The following is a 19,267-nucleotide window of genomic DNA, read 5'->3' as shown; positions in this document are numbered from 1 at the left end:
TATGTATTTATTTTAATTTTAGCACAAGGCCCCAATTTAACAAAAATAAAAAATAAAATAGGCATAATATTCTAAAAAAAAAAATAACCTTGAATTTGAAATGTATGACATTAGGAGTAATACATTTTATGAATTTATTTTGTTAGCATGGACTTTGTGTATTTGAAGGAAAACATAAAAATAAAGACAATAATGTCAACTTTAATAGTGCGCAGATCAATAAAATAAATGATGGCCCCACGTAAGTAAAGAATAAAATCCTAAATGATTTTATTGAGCATCAAACCTCTACCATCACATCTTCCCTACCCGGTTATTCTTGTTGTTGTGTGTTACACGTTCCATCTCTCCGACAGGATCAGATGAAGATATAGTTGTTACATTTACCACATTCCAAATGAAACCAGGAACTGGGAGCTTCTCCCTGACTTACATAAACCATCGGTACATTTACAATTCACATTAGCTTCACTTCATTTCTTATAGGGTTAGTAAATCATTTTCTGCCTCTGTCATCCCAAAACAGACTCAGAATTGAGATGTATAGAGTGATTTATATTACTTTCCAGATTATATGAACCATGGGAGCTAACATGATACCCGGAGCTTGCAGCAACACTGTCTGCTATCGTTCTTCACTGTTATAGAAGACATGGGATCAAAATGTTTAAAAAAAATCCCAAATGAATAAAACAGAGTAAACTAAACTTGCTACAGGGATAAATAAACTAAATCCCCCTGATCACTTTATCACATTTTCTGTTTGTAAATGGCTATGGGATGGACAGCGGCAGGCTTAACAATCTTTGTTTCCTATTGTAGACACAGAATAGGGGAGAGGCTCCTGCTGCAGTGGGTTGTCACAGGATTGTAAGAAGGTGAAGGGCATGAATAGCTTATGTTCTGGGACACAAAAAAAATCTATTGGGTTATAGTGCAGGTGAACAGGAGACCGATGCGGGGTCTCGGACTGCTATACCTACCTGCAGTCCGGAGCCCCGATCCTCCAAAGGTCCCCCTCTTCCAGCGCTGACGTGTGCTTTGAGGCGGCTTGCTGACTGAGCGCTCACGTGACCGGTGCTTATGAATATTTAAATCTAGCTGGTGGGCCCCACCTCAAAACACAAGTCAGTGCTGGAAGAGGGGGACCTTTGGAGGATCGGAGCTCTAGACTGCAGGTAGGTATAGCAGTCCGACCCCGCATCGGTCTCCTGTTCACCCGGTGTATAAGGTTATAGTGCGGGTAAACGGGTGACCGTTTTCCTTTAAATATTTATCAGCTTTATCTACAATTTGAGACGGAAGGGAGAGAGGTGTTTTAGGGAAATTAGCTTGGATCATTTGGTATATTTTGTATGTTTAAAGGGATTTTCTGGAACTTTAAAGAGGAACTGTCAGAAACAAAAACTTTTTATGTGTTGTACATCTTGGCAAAACATTAACCTTTCTAATGTACCTAATGAAAACATGTTTCTCCTTTTTATAGAAATTATGGCTTATGCCATCCAGAATATAATCCTTTCTGGCTACAGCATCATCTTTGTCCAAGCTAAAGCACAGGCAAGGACAAAATCCAGGAAGTAAGGGCAGCACTAGCAATCCTCTGTGCTTACCCCTGTCCTGTATCAGACCAGAGTATGAAAACAGTGAGGAGGGGGTTACAGAGCAGCCTGTAGCGATTGGAATAAGGGTGCATGCACACCACGTTTTCACTCTACGGTTGCCAGATCCGGCGGGGGAGGGGAAAACCGTGCGCTCCCGTACCCCAGCCGGACCAACGCCCTAATCCATTGACTTTAATGAGCCGACCGGAGTCACTGTTTTTCCGGTCGGCTCATTTTTGACCCGTATCCGGTTTTCTGACCAGACCTCAAAACGTAGTATACTACGTTTTGAGGTCCGGTCAGAAAACCAGATACGGGTCAAAAATGAGCCGACCGGAGTAAAATGGTGACTCCGGTCGGCTCATTAAAGTCAATGGATTAGGGCATCGGTCTAGCTGGGGTACAGGAGCACACTGTTTTCCCCTCCCCCCGCCAGATCCTGCCAGAGTGAAAACGTGGTGTGCATGCACCCTAAGAGACCCAGCACAGCACAGCAGACTCAGGAAGGCAGTGAATGCATTGTGAGTTAGGGCACATAAAAAAGACATGTAAAGCATCTGCAAGTGAGTAACATATACATATTATTTTTTTCTGTGATAAAACAGGTACACCTTAAATATTGATAGCCTATCCTTAGGATCAATTTCAGATCAAGGCCATCACACTCTTGATTCCCCTACTGATCAGCTGATTGACAGGGCTGCAGCACTGCTATTTCTTCACTGCTTACCAAGCTTCATACATGCCTTTGGCTGTCCAGGCTTTCTGGAAGTTGTAGTTTTGCAACAGCTGGAGGTACACTGTTTGGAAAACACTGCTGTAAACATACTGCACTCCTCCAGAGATGGAAATGATATGTGGAGATTCAGATATCAATAGCACCATATGCCAGGTGGGTCATTTGTTGGTGGTGTCAAAATGTGATTGGAAGGAGTCCATGGAAATAATTAAAGAGGTACTCCGCCCCTAGACATCTTATCCCCTATCCAAAGGATAGGAATATGATGTCTGATCACGGGGGTCCCGCCACTGGGGACCCCAGCAATCACGGCTGCGGCACCCCAGACATCCGATGCACGGAGCAAACTTTGCTCTGTGCCCCATGACTGGCGAGGCGGAGGCTCGTGATGTCAGGGTCACGCCCCGCTCATGACGTCACGGCCACATCACCTCAATGCAAGTCTATGGGAGGGGGCAGGACTGCCGTCTATGAGCGGGGCATGAACAGGATGTCACAAGCATCTGGCGCTGCACCCGATGCTCTTAACAAACACCGAGTGCCGAAGGGAGATCGCGGTGGTTCCCAGCGGCAGGATCCCTGCGATCAGACCTCTTATCCCCTATCCTTTGGATAGGGTATAAGATGTCTAGGGGCAGAGTACCCCTTTAAGAGGTAGGGGAGAACCCTCGAAGAAGCCAGTGTGTAGGCAAGAAGCCTGCAGGAGATAATGGGGAATTAATTGGAGGATGGAGCCAGGAGGAACGAGAGTTGTCATAATGATCATAGAGATGGTTTGCGGAGACATTGTAGAACAAGACAAGCAATGCAAAAACCATAGAGTGACAAGGAATACATTTATACCCAGGATTGTGTCACAGAACACAGCAGATTATTAGCTTCTTTTTTAGTCTACTTTTTGTAGACTGATGGAGTCAAGGTTTCATTCACCTTTTACAGTGCATGCCCTTTCGGCTACGCAGGTGGTAACAACCTAACAAGCAGATATAAAGAAGACAGTGGGGTCTGAAACCTTTCATTTGCGATCATTTTAACTGGTCAGCGGGGGATTTTTTTAAGCTACATGTGATGGAACTTGTTGCAGGGAAACATTAAATGAGCAGAGTCCAATGACAACCCGGAACATAACATAATGAATCACACATGGCAGCAGTTCAAGAACCACTGGAGGTGGTAATGAGATCGGCTCCTGGTCCTATACAAACCGCAGATGGGCGGAAGAAAGGGGGGGTATGTGAGAATACTGATGTCCACACTTCAGGAATCACTCAATGTCTTACCCGACGTCTACAGGATATCATTACACAGACTACATTGTACCATATTTAGGATTTATAGAACAATTAGCATTTTATTATTTTAATACAAAGTTTTTTAGTTTTTTTTTTAAATATGTTTTCTTTTCTAAACTGTTGCTATTTCTATTGATAAAAAAAAATCAGATTTTTATATTTTATTTTTGTACATTATTAAGTGGGCAGCCATCTCGCCTAATATTTTTAACAGAATTTGAATTTAGCCCCGTGGACATAGACACAATAGACAATGACTCACAATAGACACGCACATAATTGGGAAAGGTTTCTGAATGTGCTCTGAGACCTTTGCAGAGGTCATTCCAGAGAGAGGAAGCTGAGTTGTAACAGCTCTTGTGAAGGAAGCTCTCTGAGGAAGCCCATCTGCGCTGAAACGCATTCTGTCTGTACCCCTACTATGATCAGATATAGCTAAACCACCCAGATATGACTATGCCACCACGTGCACCACCACCATCACAGTTGTGCATTACATCCTGTAACCCTGTACTGTTTTTTGTCTTGAAGGGATACTCCGCTGCTCAGTGTTTGGAACAAACTGTTCAAAACACTGGAGCCGGTGCTGGGAGCTCATGACGCCATAATCCCACCCCTCATTATGCCATGCCCCGCCCCCTCAATGCAAGTCTATGGGAGGGGGCGTGGCATCCGTCATGCCCCCTCCCATAGACTTGCATTGAGGGGGCAGAGCGTGACGTCATGAGGAGGTAGGGCTATAGCGTCACGAGCTCCCGGCTCCAGCGTTCGGAACAGTTTGTTCCAAACGCTGAGCAGCAGAGTACCCCTTTAAGGAAATCTGGTCAGCCTGCCCAAAGGTATGTCATGAAGGTAATGTGAACAGGATCTGAGCAAGAGAGTAAAGGGTCCTGATTATAATGGTTTGGTGGGGAGGAGGGAAGCACCGTTTCGTAGAAGTTACCTAAGATTCAGGGTTCACTATTTAGAAAACAATAGCAGACATTACCTTGTCCTTTATTACAAGCAGCCAGCACAGTCTGCAATGATTTACAGATGACAAGGTTATTGTCTATGGGGAAATCACTTCTGAAGTCTAATTATTTCTTCCAAGATGAAACTAATGTATATGAAAAATGAATGAACAGCATCGTAATAGAAGAGTTAATAGAGTTGTAGGAGGGTCGGTTCGGTGACATTTACATTGACTGTTGGGTTGAGAATGTCCTGGTATCCATTGTGCCTATATGGCGGCATTGAGGAGAGGAGCCGGAGCTCTATTAATCACTGTTCATTAGCGGAGGTACAGACAGATTCTGCAATGTATGTTAGTACAGGGTTCAGAACAAATGCGCTGTAAAAATGACTTATCTCTGTCTCTGTAGCCATTATCTTTGCAATTACTATTTTACGAGCAGCGTTCCTGCCACATCCAGTGGATGAGCGCTCAGCCATGGAGCGGAAGGTTTGTAGAGACTCCCACTCGAATAAGTGGGGATTAGATTTTACTTCCAACAAGAGTGATGCACAAAACTATGGACGGAGGAGCAAATCTAGAAAACAAGACCGGTTTTATAATCAATCTTCAAAAATCTTAAACCTTCATTGAAATAAAACATTTAGAACTGTTCTGAGTTATGGAATGGAAAATAATGTGCAGCAAAGGTGTGCAAAACAACAACTCGCAGCATTTCCAGACAGCCACTGACTGTCCAGGCATGCTGGGAGTTAAGCAACAGCTGGAGGCTGGCACCATGGGGGCTTTGTAAACACACGTGGCCTTCAATTCCAGACAAATTTTCTCTCAAAAAGCCCAGTGGCGCTCCTTCCCTCTTGAGCATTGTAGTTCGCCCGCAGAGCACTTTACATCCACATATGGGGTATGTTCTTACTCGTAAGAAATGGGGTTACAAATTTTGGGGGGCTTTTTTTCCTATTTTCTCTTGTGAAAATGAATAATTTAGGGTAACACCAGCATTTTAGTTAAACGTTTTTTCATTTTCCCATCCAACTTTAACGACAAATTGTCAAACACCTGTGGGGTGTTAAGGCTCACTATACCCCTTGTAACATTCCATGAGGGGTGTAGTTTCCAAAATGGGGTCACATGTGGGTATTTATTGTTTTGCATTTATGTCAAAACCGCTGTGAAGTCAGCCACCCATTAAAAAAAATCAACAATTTAGGCCTCAAATGTACATGGTGCGCTCTCACTCTTGAGCCTTGTTGTGCGCCCGCAGAGCATTTTATGTCCACATTTGGGGTATTTCTGTATTCAGGAGAAATTGTGTTACAAATTTTGGGGGTCTTTTTTTCCTTTTACCTCTTGTGAAAATAAAAAGTATGGGGCATCTCCAGCATGTTAGTGTAACATTTTTTTTACACTAACATGCTTGTGTAGACCCCAACTTTTCCATTTCATAAGGGGTAAAAGGAGAAAAAGACCCCCAAAATTTGTAACGCAATTTCTGAGTACGGAAACACCCCATTTGTGGCCCTAAACTGTTTCCTTAGAATACGACTGGCTCCGAAGTGAGTGAGATCACCATGCACATTTGAGGACTAAATTAGGGATTGCATAGGGGTGGACAAAGGAGTATTATACACCAGTGATTCCCAAATAGTGTTGCTCGTGAATATTTGCAATTCAAATTTTAATCACGAATATCGTGGGAACTAGGTTAATGGGGTACCAAATATGGTTATTGGGGTTAATTGAAACTGGATATAATGTGTAAGGCTGTGTATGAATGAATGAATGAATGGGAGGTTATGGAACAAAGGGGCAGATTCATCAAAACCAGTGAGAGGAAGAGTGGTGCAGTTGTCCATAGCAACCAATCAGATTGCTTCTTTCATTTTTAAAAAAGGCCTTTGAAAAATGAAAGAAGCAATCTGATTGGTTGCTATGGGCAACTGAGCAACCTTTACTCTGCACAGGTATTGATAAATATCCCATTTAGAGGGAGATTTATCAAAACCTGTCCAGAGGAAAAGTTTCTGAGTTGCCCATAGAAACCAATCAGATTGCTTCCTTCATTTTTCAGAAATCGGTAAAACAGAAAAAAGACTTGCAATGGCGCTGCCTTGGAGTTTGAAGAATTGAAGACGGATGCAGTAGCTATCAAGCAGCATGTATTTTATTCATACATGTGAAGCAAAATGCGTTTCAAGGGTATAATCCCTCTTTTTCAATTGAAAAAGAGGGAATATACCCTTGAAACGCATTTTGCTTCACATGTATGAATAAAATACATGCTGCTTGATAGCTACTGCATCCGTCTTCAGTTCTTCAAACTCCAAATTTTTTTACTTCTTATTTCATTTAACAGAGGCCTTGTGAAAAATGAAAGAAGCGATCTGATTGGTTGCTATGGGCAACTCATCAGCTTCTCCAGGAAAGTAAAGTTTAACCACAACACTGTAACACTCTGTCCCACCTTGGGATTCAAATCCCCGCATGGGTCTCCCATACACTGTACTCCCAAAAGCCTCCTGCTTACCTTACAGTTTTACATACCATGAGATCCCCATAGACCACAATGGCCTATTGGTTTCAACTGGTAAAAAATCAAAGAGTTAATGCTTTAGCCCATTAGTTCCCTAAAAGAAGGGAGTGCTCAATATTCACAAATATGCGCATACGTGCAGCGATTTTCGCATATGCGCATACATTTTTGCATATGCGCATAAAAAAGAACACATATAACGAATATGTGAATTTCGCGAATATATGACGAATATTCGTCCATATTTTGGCGAAATATTGCGAATTCGAATATGGCCTATGCCCCTCATCACTATTCCCAAACAGGGTGCCTCCAGCTGTTGCTAAACTTCCAGCATGCCTGGAAAGTCAGTGGCTGTCTGTAAATGCTGGGAGTTGTTGTTTTGCAACAGCTGGAGGTTCCGTTTTGGAAACACTGCCGTACAATACGTTTTTCATTGTTATTAGGGGGAACAGTGTAAGGGGGTGTATATGTAGTGTTTTACCCTTTATTATGTGTTAGTGTAGTGTAGGTTTTTTTTAGGGTACATTAACACGGACGGGGGTTTATGGTGAGTTTCCCACTAGGAGTTTGCGCTGCAGCGGAAAATTTGCAGCAGCTCAAACCTAAAGTAGGAAACTTACTGTAAACCAACCCGAGTGAATGTGCCCTGTACATTCACATGGGGGGGGGGGGGGGGGGGGGGGCAAACCTCCAGCTGTTGCAAAACTACAACTCCCAGCATGCACTGACAGACCATGCATTCTGGGACTTGTAATTTTGCAACAGATGGAGGCACACTGGTTGGAAAACCTTCAATTAGATTCTGTTACCTAACTCAGTATTTTCCAACCAGTGTGCATCCAGCTGTTGCAAGACTACAACTCCCAGCATGTACTGATCGCTGAAGGGCATGCTGGGAGTTATACAACAGCTGGAGGTATGCAACTACAACTCCCAGCATGGCGAGACAGCCATTTGCTGTTTGTGCATGCTGGGAGTTGTAGTTTTGTGAGATTTAGAGGGCCACGGTTTAGAAACCACCGCACAGTGATCTCCACACTGTGACCCTCCGGATGTTGCAAAACTACAAATCCCAGCATGCCCAGACAGCAAACTGATGTGGATGCATGCTGGGAGTTGTAGTTTTGCAACATCTGGAGGGCCACAGTTTAGAGACCACTCTATAGTGGTCTCCAAACTGTAGTCCTCCAGATGTAAATCCAGACAAGTAAGAAAGAAGGGGATGGCTACTCACTCAATTCCACGGTGTCTTTATTCAAATCCAAGGGTGCATAGGACAAACAGGCATGTTCACAACTGGAGCGACGTTTCACGTTTACACACTTCTTCTGGCTCACTGGTATGGCTAAAGGCACGGCTAAAAAGCCGTCAGCTCAGCGCCGTCGCCACGGCAGCCCATACACAAATGCACCAACAGTGCTGCTCTATGACAAATACAAAACAACTTATAGTGAATTAAAAACAATGCAAATACAATAACAGCACTATAGTGGAGGACCTTACAGATCAACAGGAACACGCTCATATCATTTTTTATAATTTAATCCTGGAGGACCCAGGGTGTTGGTCCTCAGGATCCAGGCCGATTCTTTCTGCAACAGTGTCTTGTGGCGATCGCCGCCGTCTCTTGGCACCTGGACGGTCTCCAATCCTGAGAAAACCAACACATTTGGGTTACCAGCGTGAATGCTCCTGACATGTTATATTAAACATGGACAGCCATGACCTGTTCTAAAAGATCGTATGTGCTCATGTATCCTGACATGCAAGCAACGGATAGTCTTACCGATGTAAAACCGCTTGCAAGGACACAGGACCACATAGACCACATATTTGGTCTTACACGTAATGAAATGAGAGATCTTCCAATTGGTACCACCTAAATTACAATACTTAAGTTCCCCATTCTGTTTGCATACAGCGCAATGCCGACATTTGAAATTACCTCTTGGGGCCATTTTTTCTAGCCACTTATCCTGTCTCTCTACTAAACGGGTGCAGCTTAACTGGTTGCCCAGTGTGCACGTCCTCCTGTAGGAGAACAGTGGCTGTCTTAGTGCCACCTCTCTGAGGTCCTCATCTACCTCCAGGATATGCCAATGGCGACGTATCGCTGACTGAATTATATTATTCATGGAAGAGTGTTGAAATGAAAAGACATCGTTTACCTGCAGTGTCTCGTTTCTTATTTGTGAGAAAATGACTTTGCTCCTGACTCCTAGCTCCCTCCAATGGGGGGGGGGGGGGGGACGACGAAATAAAGACCCCCTTTCTATGAGTCGTGCAGTTAGTTCATCTGCCTGTCTGTTAAAGTTTATGTCGTCATTGTCCAGTCGTCTAAGGCGAACAAATTGTCCATAAGGGACAGCTCTCTTGACGTGAGGGGGATGGTAGCTTTTGTGGTGAAGCAACGCGTTGGTTGCATTTTTTTTCCTAAAACCCAAAGTGGTAATGCTGCCATCTTTGATTTCCACCCTCACGTCAAGGAAATCTAACACCTGATCGCCAAACACTGATGTAAATTTCATATTCATCTTCTGACCTTTATTTAGGTAACCTACAAACTGTTCGAACTGCAATGGGGACCCGGACCAAACAATAAAAATATTGTCAATATAACGAAGAAATGTGACGATATGGCTAGCAAATGTATTGCTCCAAGAAAAAATGTATTTCTTCTCAAATGCTGTTGAAAACAAATTTGCAAACGAGCATGCCCCAGGGGTCCCCATTGCAGTTCCAGGGTCCTGTCGATACCAGGTGTCTTGAAATTTGAAGGCGTTATGTGACAAAACAAAATCTGTGGCCTCATCAACAAAATCAACCAGATATCTGGCTTACCTATGTCGTGGAGAAATTGTCTCAGCACTTGGACCCCCAAATCTTGGGGCATATGGGTATATAACCCCTCCACGTCCACAGATGCCAGATGATACCCCTCCTGCCATGAAATATCACATAACGCTCTCAAAAATTCCCCGGTGTCCCGCAGGTAGGTAGGCAGATGCTATAAGAGGGGTCGGATAAGCCAGTCCACGTATTTCGACAGTCCCTCAGTAACTGAGCCAATCCCCAAGATGGATATCTAGGTAGAAGCCTCTCTGCTGTTTTAAAAGAAATAATTCCCCGTTCCATGTATCTACGTAGAAAAGACTGTAGCTGCCCCTGATACTTAGAGGTGGGATCCGCTGCCAATACTGTATAGACCCGAGTATCGTGGAGTTGGCGATGGACCTCCTCAATATATTGCTCCCTCGCCATCACCACAATATTGCCCCCTTTGTCTGCCTTGCGGAAGACCAAGTTTTTCTGAGATTTAAGCCATTTCAATGCTCTCTCCTCGCTAAGGATTAAATTACTGGCTGAAGCTGGATAAACAAGGGATTTAACCTCACTAGTTCCTAAATTAGTAAATATCTCTAGTGACCCTCCTGGTGTCAAAGGGGGACAGAAGGTAGATGTATTGCCTCCAACGAAAGGCTGAACCCCTGATATCAACTCTGGAACATCATCACTTATATCTGCAGTAAGGCTGCACAGAATGTCCACTGCCTCACCCACTTCTTGGGGTAAGTCTGTAACCCTCCAGATGTTGCTAGGCAACAACTCACCGGCTTCCGTAGGATCACCGCACCAGGGAGCCGCACGTCATTGCCGCCCGCCGTCGCCCGCTGCCACCGATAAGTGACCTCCGGCATCAGTCACACTAGTTCCCCTGCTCTGCCTGGACTACAGTGGGTGGGCAGAGCGGGGAACCAAACTTTAACCCCCCCCCCACCGCCCCCGATCTGCTATTGGTCAATCGCTTCTGACTGACCAATAGCAAGGATAGGAGGGGTGGACACCCCCGAGTCCCCTTATTTTTCGGGTTACCGGAGACCCATATAACCCGGAAATGCCACAGATCGATTGGCCACAGATTTGGACCCCCCCCCCGGGGACCGGAGAAACTCAGGGCATACCTGTACGCCCCGTGTCCTTAAGGACTCGGAAATTGGGGCGTACGGGTATGCCCTGCATCCTTAAGTGGTTTAAGACATATAACACTGTTTCTGGATATGAAAGACACCATAGTGACACCATAACAGAGAAGAAAACAGAGGAGTTCATCGATTCTTGGACAGAGGCCTGTGCATATGAAGCTTTCCATAGTCATTAGGTTAAAGGAGAAGTCCGGGATGTACAACTTATCCCCTATCCTAAGGATAGGGGATAGGTGTTAGATCACAGGGGGTCCGACCGCTGCCCCCCCCCACGATCTCCTGAATGGAGCTCTGGCTCCCTGCATGAAACAAACGTTTTCTGACCACAGCACGAAGCTGCAGCCGACACGCCCACTCCATGCAGTTCTAGGGTAGAGTCAGAGATTGCCGAAAGCAGCGATTCGGCTCTGCCATAGAACTGCTTGGAGGGGGCATGTCTGACGCCACTTCCGGTGGTGGTCAAAAATGCTCGTTTCACGCAGGGAGCTGGGGCTTCGTTCGGGAGATTGCAAGGGGCCCCAGCGGTCGGATAGGGGATAAGTTGTATATCCCAGAGTTCTCCTCTAATGTTGGTTGAACCCACCATTTTTGAAAGGACTGGCTGACTTTTTAATGTGCATAGCGGTACCTGGTGAACCCAGTGGCAGATGTTGGAGATCATGAATATTCAAATCCACCTGGCAGGCCCACCTCCAGTGCAAAATTCAGTGAAGACAGAGGCGGAGCTTCGGAGGGACCATGCGACAGACTTAAGGTATGTATTTAACTAACTGACCCCGCATCGGTCTCCTGTTCACCCATACTGTAACCCAGTGTATTGGATTTAGTGTGGGTGAACAGGATAACCATTTTCCTTTCAGTAAATTTAAAATTTGTGCGCAATGGAATAGACCATAGAAAACGGTTTAGTGAAATGAATTTTTTTTTTAAATAAAATACATTTGGACAAAAATCATCCACCTACACCATCAATGATAAATTGCATTTTAAAAAGTCGCTGTGGATAAATCCCTGATCACTGCAAAAAGCTAACCATGCCCCACTACATTCAAGTTGTTTTCTTGAATGTGTATAAATGCACTGCACAATTGTATTTATTTATTTATTTTTACTTTTTGACCCATTGTGCAAAACTTTGCAGCTTTTTACTACCAAAAAATAAAAAATGCTGTAAAATCGAATGATTTGAAATATGACAATCCTTGTACAGCGATGAGGGATATAGTGGTGCTATATAAATAAGGGAATTAGTAATAAATTCCCTCCTTAATGTTTCTTATACGTTTTCATTTTATTTATTGATTTATTACATTATTTACTTTCTTATTTATTTACTTCCTTATTTATTTACAGTATTTTTTACATTATTACTATAACATGGATTACAGTCCTTTAGCCCAACGCTCCATACAGTCTGACTAAACAACTGTGAGAAATCTCCCATTTCTAATCACAGAGAGGAAAGTAATAAGGAAAAGACTCTTCGTAACAGTTAACGAGAGAAACTATTATAGACTGTAGAAAGGGACTGCGGAAATCGAAGTGGCCCAAAATTCATAGGATGTTGGGAAAATAATCAAGTGTCATATCATTTACTCTCCCGGTGTCACTTCTCAGACTACAATTAAAGCTAGCCCGGCTCTGAACCCATTTAAGAGCTCCCTTACGGGGAATAATTCAGCCGGTGTCAGCCGCTGGGAATGCCTAATATTTCACAGGGCAGCGGCCTCTGCGGTGTGCAGCCGGCACAGGTTAAAGCTAAAGGAAGCCAGGGACTGATTTTGCAGAGATGGGTGGTAAGGGAAACCTCGTGATCATTTACCAAATATCCCATTTAGGTAAAGGAGCATTTGTCATGGATTTAGTGTGCGCTGAAATTCTCCAGGCGCTCTTATACAGGCAGAATGGAGGGGGAATAGCAGTTAGAGCTGAGCAGCCAGTTTGATTATTTCGGGTCTCTTTCATTGTGTCTGGTTTGTGTACAGACTCGGAAATGAGCATCCAAGCCATGCCAGGAATTACAAAAAATCGAGTGGGTTAGAACATCTTTATGCAAGCGGTTACCTCTCAACTCTAAGAGTCCAGGCAAGATGTCATCTTTCCATGTATATTACATGTATTACATTGTTGCTGAACAACATTAATTGCAGAATATTGTTTTAATATCTAGTTTTAGATCGGATATAGAAAAAAAGACAGATAGAGAAGATGCTATCTGGTGCTGTTATCCTTAGGAGGTTTTGGATGGTAGAGATAAGGTAGAAGGTGCTCACCTTATAGTGTTATGCTGCAGGAACAACAGCATTTTTTAATTTGAATTAAAGATGAGCGAGCCAAGCCCAGCAATACCGGTCTCTCTCAAAACCTCAAGTTAACAGCAGCTGGCCAAACTTTCGAACATAGCCAGGATCAGCTTGCATAAACAAGCACATAAAATTACATTACAAGCAGAACAATGCGTTGATCAGTGGTCTCACCTCAGAAAGTGACCTTCTGTCAACTACAGTACTGTGTACAGTTGGTGTACTGCAAATCCCAGCCAGCAGTGTACAAGCCCATGAAAGCTATCACATTAAAAGCAGAGCATTGCATTGAACAGTGGGCTGACCTCAGACAGTGACCTTCTGCCACCTGCAGTACTGGGTACAGTTGGTGCACTACAAATTCCAGCCAGCAGTGAACAAGCCCTTCAAAGCTATCACATTACCAGCAGAACAAAGCATTGATCAGTGGGTCGAATTTTAATATATATGCACAATGAAAGTGTTGTAAAAGTGGAATTAGCATTTTAGGCCAAGTTACATCGCGTCACTCGTCATTGCGCCTCGCAGCGCATAGCAACGACGCATAGACACCACACCGCGGACCGGAGCCAGAAGCAGCACGGACCTGACCCCGGCAACAGGCAATCATAAAACCGGGGATGGGGGAGGCAATGGGGCAGCGGTGCCGATAGCCAGGGGGAGAGAAGCGGCAGCAGCAGGGCTCTAGACCCCAGGAAAGGCAGGGGAAGAGAAGCGGGCAGCGACAGCCTCTCTCCCCCTGCCTTTCCTGGGGGCTTCTGCGGGGTCAGAAAAACCGGGATGGGGGGATGGGGGAGGTAATGGGGCAGTGGTGCCGGCAGTCTCTGGACCCCAGGATAGGCCGGGGCAGAGAAGCCGGCAGCGACGGCAGGTCTCTGGACCTGCAAAAGCCGCTGCAGTTCATTGATTTAAAGCGCCCGCTTGAAATCATTGAACTGCAGCGGCTTATCGGCGTATAACACATAGATAGACTTTAGGCTAAAAATGTTAGCCTAAAAAATGTTTGTTATACACCGATAAATACGGTAAGTACGGTATCATTTTTATTGCATGGACCTACAGAGAAAAGATAAGGTGTCATTTTTACCAAAAGTGTACTGCGTAGAAAGGGAAGACCCCAAAATTTACAAAATTGTGTTTTTTCTTCAATTTTGTCGCACAATTATTATTTTTTTTTGTTTCACCGTAGTTTTTGGGTAAAATGACTGATGTCACTACAAAGTAGAATTGGTGCTGCAAAAAATAAGCCATCAAATTGATTTTCAGTTGCATAATTGAAAGGGTTATGACTTTGAAAAGGTGAGGAGGAAAAAACGAAAGTGCAAAAAATGTTAAAACGCACAGTCCTTAAGGGGTTAACAACCTGACTGAACAACCAGGTTAATGCATACCTTGGCAGTGCCCTTTCTCTGACAGACACCATGAACTCAGACCCTATGGACTTCCGGGTCACCAGATTAGACCATTGGCCAGAACTTGCCCAGTTTGCCATGGGTGTTCTTTCTTGTTTACTCTTCAATGTAGCATCTGGGAGATTGTTCAGCACAGCGGGTGGAGAAATCACTTCTAAGCAAACTAAATTGTCTGGCAGCTGTGGAAAAACTCACAGTTGCTAAAATGAGTCAGTCATAGATCAGTGAGGAATTTAAAGGGGTTCTCCAGCATAAGGAGATTTTAGTACGTACCTGGCAGACCGTAATGGACATGCTTAGGAAGGATCTGCGCTTGTCTTGGGGCTAAATGGCTATGTTGTGAGATTACATAACACTGTGTCTAGCTTTTTGTGAACTTGTATTTCCCGTTTTCAGTTTTCTTGTTTGCCTACAAATACCATTATTCCATTTTCCTCCTTCCCAGACATCAGGTTTTCAATCAGGGTGCCTCCAGCTGTTGCATTACTTGCAGATTGCTCTCTCCACCCATTGGAGCAGACAGGCTCCCTGTCATCAGCTGACTAGTGATGTCAGGTCTTGACCGCATTGCAAGCTGGGAAAAATCTGAGACAACAGTCATTTTGTATACTGTTAAAAATAAATATTGGGGTGAAAATCACATAAAAATTGTGAGAAAACCGTCACACACAGGTACAGACACTATATTATGAACTACACTAACTTTACAGCCTCTGTAGCATAGTCAAATAAAAAAAAAATCCTGGAATACCCCTTTAAATAATATTGTTTAGACAGAAATACCACCACCCCTGCTGTACGCCGAATACTACAATTACCACAAATCCACCAACTCCGCTGTCCGCTGGGTACTAGTAACACTAGTGCACCACTGCCTGCTGTTCGCTGACTGCTACAACTTGTTGAACTCCTCATTCCACATCTAAATATTGAGTTTTAATCTTGCAATACTAATAGTTCCAATATACTAAATGTATCTGACAATTGCCTTGGGGTGCACAATATCACATTTTATCAAAAATAACATTATCTCTGCAAATAAATAAATATAAATATATATAGAGAGAGAGAGAGAGAGAGAGAGAGAGAGAGAGAGAGAGAGAGAGAGAGAGAGAGAGAGAGAGAGAGAGAGAGAGAGAGAGAGAGAGAGAGAGAGAGAGAGAGAGAGAGAGAGAGAGAGAGAGATTGAGAGATTATTGCTGCTATGCAGCTGCAGTATTATTCTGCATTATTCTACGTGTCCTAGACACACTGTGGAAGAATGCTGCCCTATTTTGTCCTCAAATGCACTAAAATGTGGCGCACAGCAATGAAAGTGATATCCCGGCATTTATAATGAATTCCCTATCCACAGGATAAGGTATAAGTGCTCTATGCATTGTCCATGGGTGCACTAGAGGTACCTAATTGCTGGACTTGGGTATCTTTTGGCACTTACATAGACAACACATTGGGGAAAATTTAACAAAAGCTGTGCAGAGGCCCAGTTGCCCATAGCCACCAATCAGCTGACTTCTTACATTCTTAACAAGGCATCTGAAAAATGAAAAAAAAAATATAAAAAAAAGGTATCTGATTGGTTGCTATGGGCAATTGGTGCACAGGTTTTGATAAATCTCCCCCATGGAGTATATGCAGAGTTCTGGAGATTTTAGGGAGATCCAGTGGTTGGAACCCATGTGATCAGAAACTTATGTCCTATTCTGTGGATTCTGTTTATAGGGGATATGTTTTTAAGTGCAAATGTACCCCTTTTAGAATAGCAATAGACAAAGGGGCTTTTCTTATAGGAAAATAAGTGTGGCATGAATCAAAGGGGCTTGGTCTAAGATGTGATGCTGTGTGCCACAGATGCACCAAAACTGTAGTGAACTGTGTAAAGTTCTTCTGTTCAAATTTCTGCTGTTTTTACATAGAATTCACCAACAAGCCAGATCCGAAGCAGGAATTGTTTATTATATTGAGGATCTTCATGTTGGGTTTGCATAAACCTTTGGTTCTCACGGCTGGAGTTAACTGTGAGGCTATGTAGGCATATTTGAATAATCCGGATGGTGTTAGACGACAATGCATTTAGGAGCAAAATCCGCCAAAAAAAAAAAAAAATAGACAAATCTATTCTTTTTGCGGACATCACAATCAGGATTTCTGCCACGGAAATATCACCATTCGAACAGTGCAGCAGAATCCCATTGAAATCAGTTGAACTTTGCTGCAGCTGAATGTCCGTGCGAGTACTCTGCAGCAAAAGGATAGGAGATAAGATGTCTGATTGTGGGGGTCCCGCTGCTGGGGCCCCCTGTGATCTCCTGCAGCACCTGGCATTGTAAACAAATGCTGGGTTCCTGCGGTAGTGGTCATGACGTCACTGCCACTTCCCTCATGAAGTCACACCACACCCCCTCCATTCATGTCTATGGGAGGGGGCGTGTCAGCTGACATATCACAGGCAAAATATAGAAAAAATTCAGCTCACCGTTGTGGTTCTCAGACCCAGATCACATATATGGTAACACATCTCTCTCCTCTGCCTTAGTGTCAGCTGACATGCCCCCTCCCATAGACATGAAGGGAGGGGGCATGGTGTGACATCACAAGGGGGCTTGGCCTTGACGTCATGATCATGGTCTCAGGCTCAGGGCGTTCTGAACAAAATGTTTAGAACACTGGAGTACCCCTTTAAGCGATATCACAAAATAAAACAAATTGAAACTCAACCCCCAAAACAACTACAAAGTGATGTAAGTGATTTAATATACAGTATTGGACATGCTTGCCAAGTCTGTGCTTGTGTTGGTGGTAAATGGCTGTGTCCTGTGTCCCCCATCACTCTGCTGGCTTGTTTTTGGGATCTGGCTACTTCCAGTTTCTGTGGCCTCCCTCAGACTACAAACCCCAGGATCCTTAGTTTCAAGGTGGTAGGTGACTTATATCTCTCCCACACATCGGTCGCCCCACCCATTGCAGCGCAGCACAACCTGATATACAAGCTGTGGATCTGTGTGGTGATGAATGCACCCACATGTGCATCGGTAATGTTATCAGGGGCTGGATTCACACACAACAAACAAAGCAGCCAAGCCCCTTTTTAGCACCTGGATTGTGATGTATTGTCTCGGGATGCACAGCAAGCTGGGAAAGGTCCAAGACAACACGCATTGTGTAGGCTGCAGAAAATGAATTCCGGAGGAATAAAATAAATTATATACTAAAAAATGCAGCACTATCGTACAAAGCAAAGTACAATTGGTGCCAGCGTCCAAAAAACTGGATCAGAGTTTTCTCCTGAATATCCACCCAAAGACTCACCATTAAAAAAAATCCCTAAAAATTGTGTATTTATTTCTTTATATCAAATCAGCAAGCAAGCTTGCTGACTTGATAGGAAGAAATAAATACACATTTTTTTTTAGATTTTTTTGAGTGCTGCATCTTTTGGTGGAGATATATATTATAATCAGGAAAGAACCGGCACTGTGTTCAGGACTCCAGGTCCAAGTGGGTGCTCTGCTATCTGGGATAGGACTCAATATCCCTTGAATGTTCAGTCAAAAAAAGAGAGAAGTGGCACTCCAAAATAGGTAGAAAAAAGTGGTGGTTTATTCACCCATCATGTGAATAGTGCTACGTTTCGGTCTTCTCAATGAGACCTTTTTGATATTTGATACCAGTCACCAAACACAGGTAAGTGAGGCATATTAGTAACTAGACTAACTTTGCTGCCCATGTCTCACATTCAAAGAACCAAAAATCCCGGAATAGACAATAGTGAAGATCCAAAGTCTGCTATGGTTAATCTTAATCTCCCATTACTTATAACTTTGCTGGGGATTGTCATTTAGAAACAACTAGAGCTCCACACTCCACTAGTCAATTGGTTAGCAAGATAAATGAAGAATATCTGGAGGATGAAGCTATAATAGAGAGATAGGCTAATGCAATAGAATACAATGGACGCCTTGCCAGCCTTGGCTTTATGCATTTACCACCATTTCTGGTAATTTTGCCAACAATTTCCATTTCCGTTTCTATTTTTGAACTACTCGGAAAACCAATTTATTAATTGACTTTACTTTTGAGTTTGAGTGAACGGAATCACTCCTGAAATAGTTCACAAAGAGTCTAGTACAAATCTTCAAATGGTTAACACATGTACTGTATATAAAAATAGCCGAAGACATCTGAATAATAATACAAGGAGAAGTCATTACTTATTCAGCTTCTATTAGAAGCCTGTACTAAATCATGTAAAATGTACTTTATTAAAAGGTAGGTTTTGTGATGGACTTATAAATAATTGATAAGGAGCTGTCAGAATCAGCGTGGGAAACTTGTTCAATCTATTCTAAGTTTACCAAGTCAGCTCATATATTCCAAGCTTGACTTCAATCTTTTTAATGTACTTTCATAAACATATACTTTGTAAAGTCATTGTTGTTGTGG

This window comes from Hyla sarda, chromosome 6 (assembly GCF_029499605.1).
Source record: "Hyla sarda isolate aHylSar1 chromosome 6, aHylSar1.hap1, whole genome shotgun sequence".
Taxonomy (NCBI): domain Eukaryota; kingdom Metazoa; phylum Chordata; class Amphibia; order Anura; family Hylidae; genus Hyla; species Hyla sarda.
The sequence above is the reverse complement of the archived record's forward strand: the minus strand, read 5'-3'. Positions refer to the sequence as shown.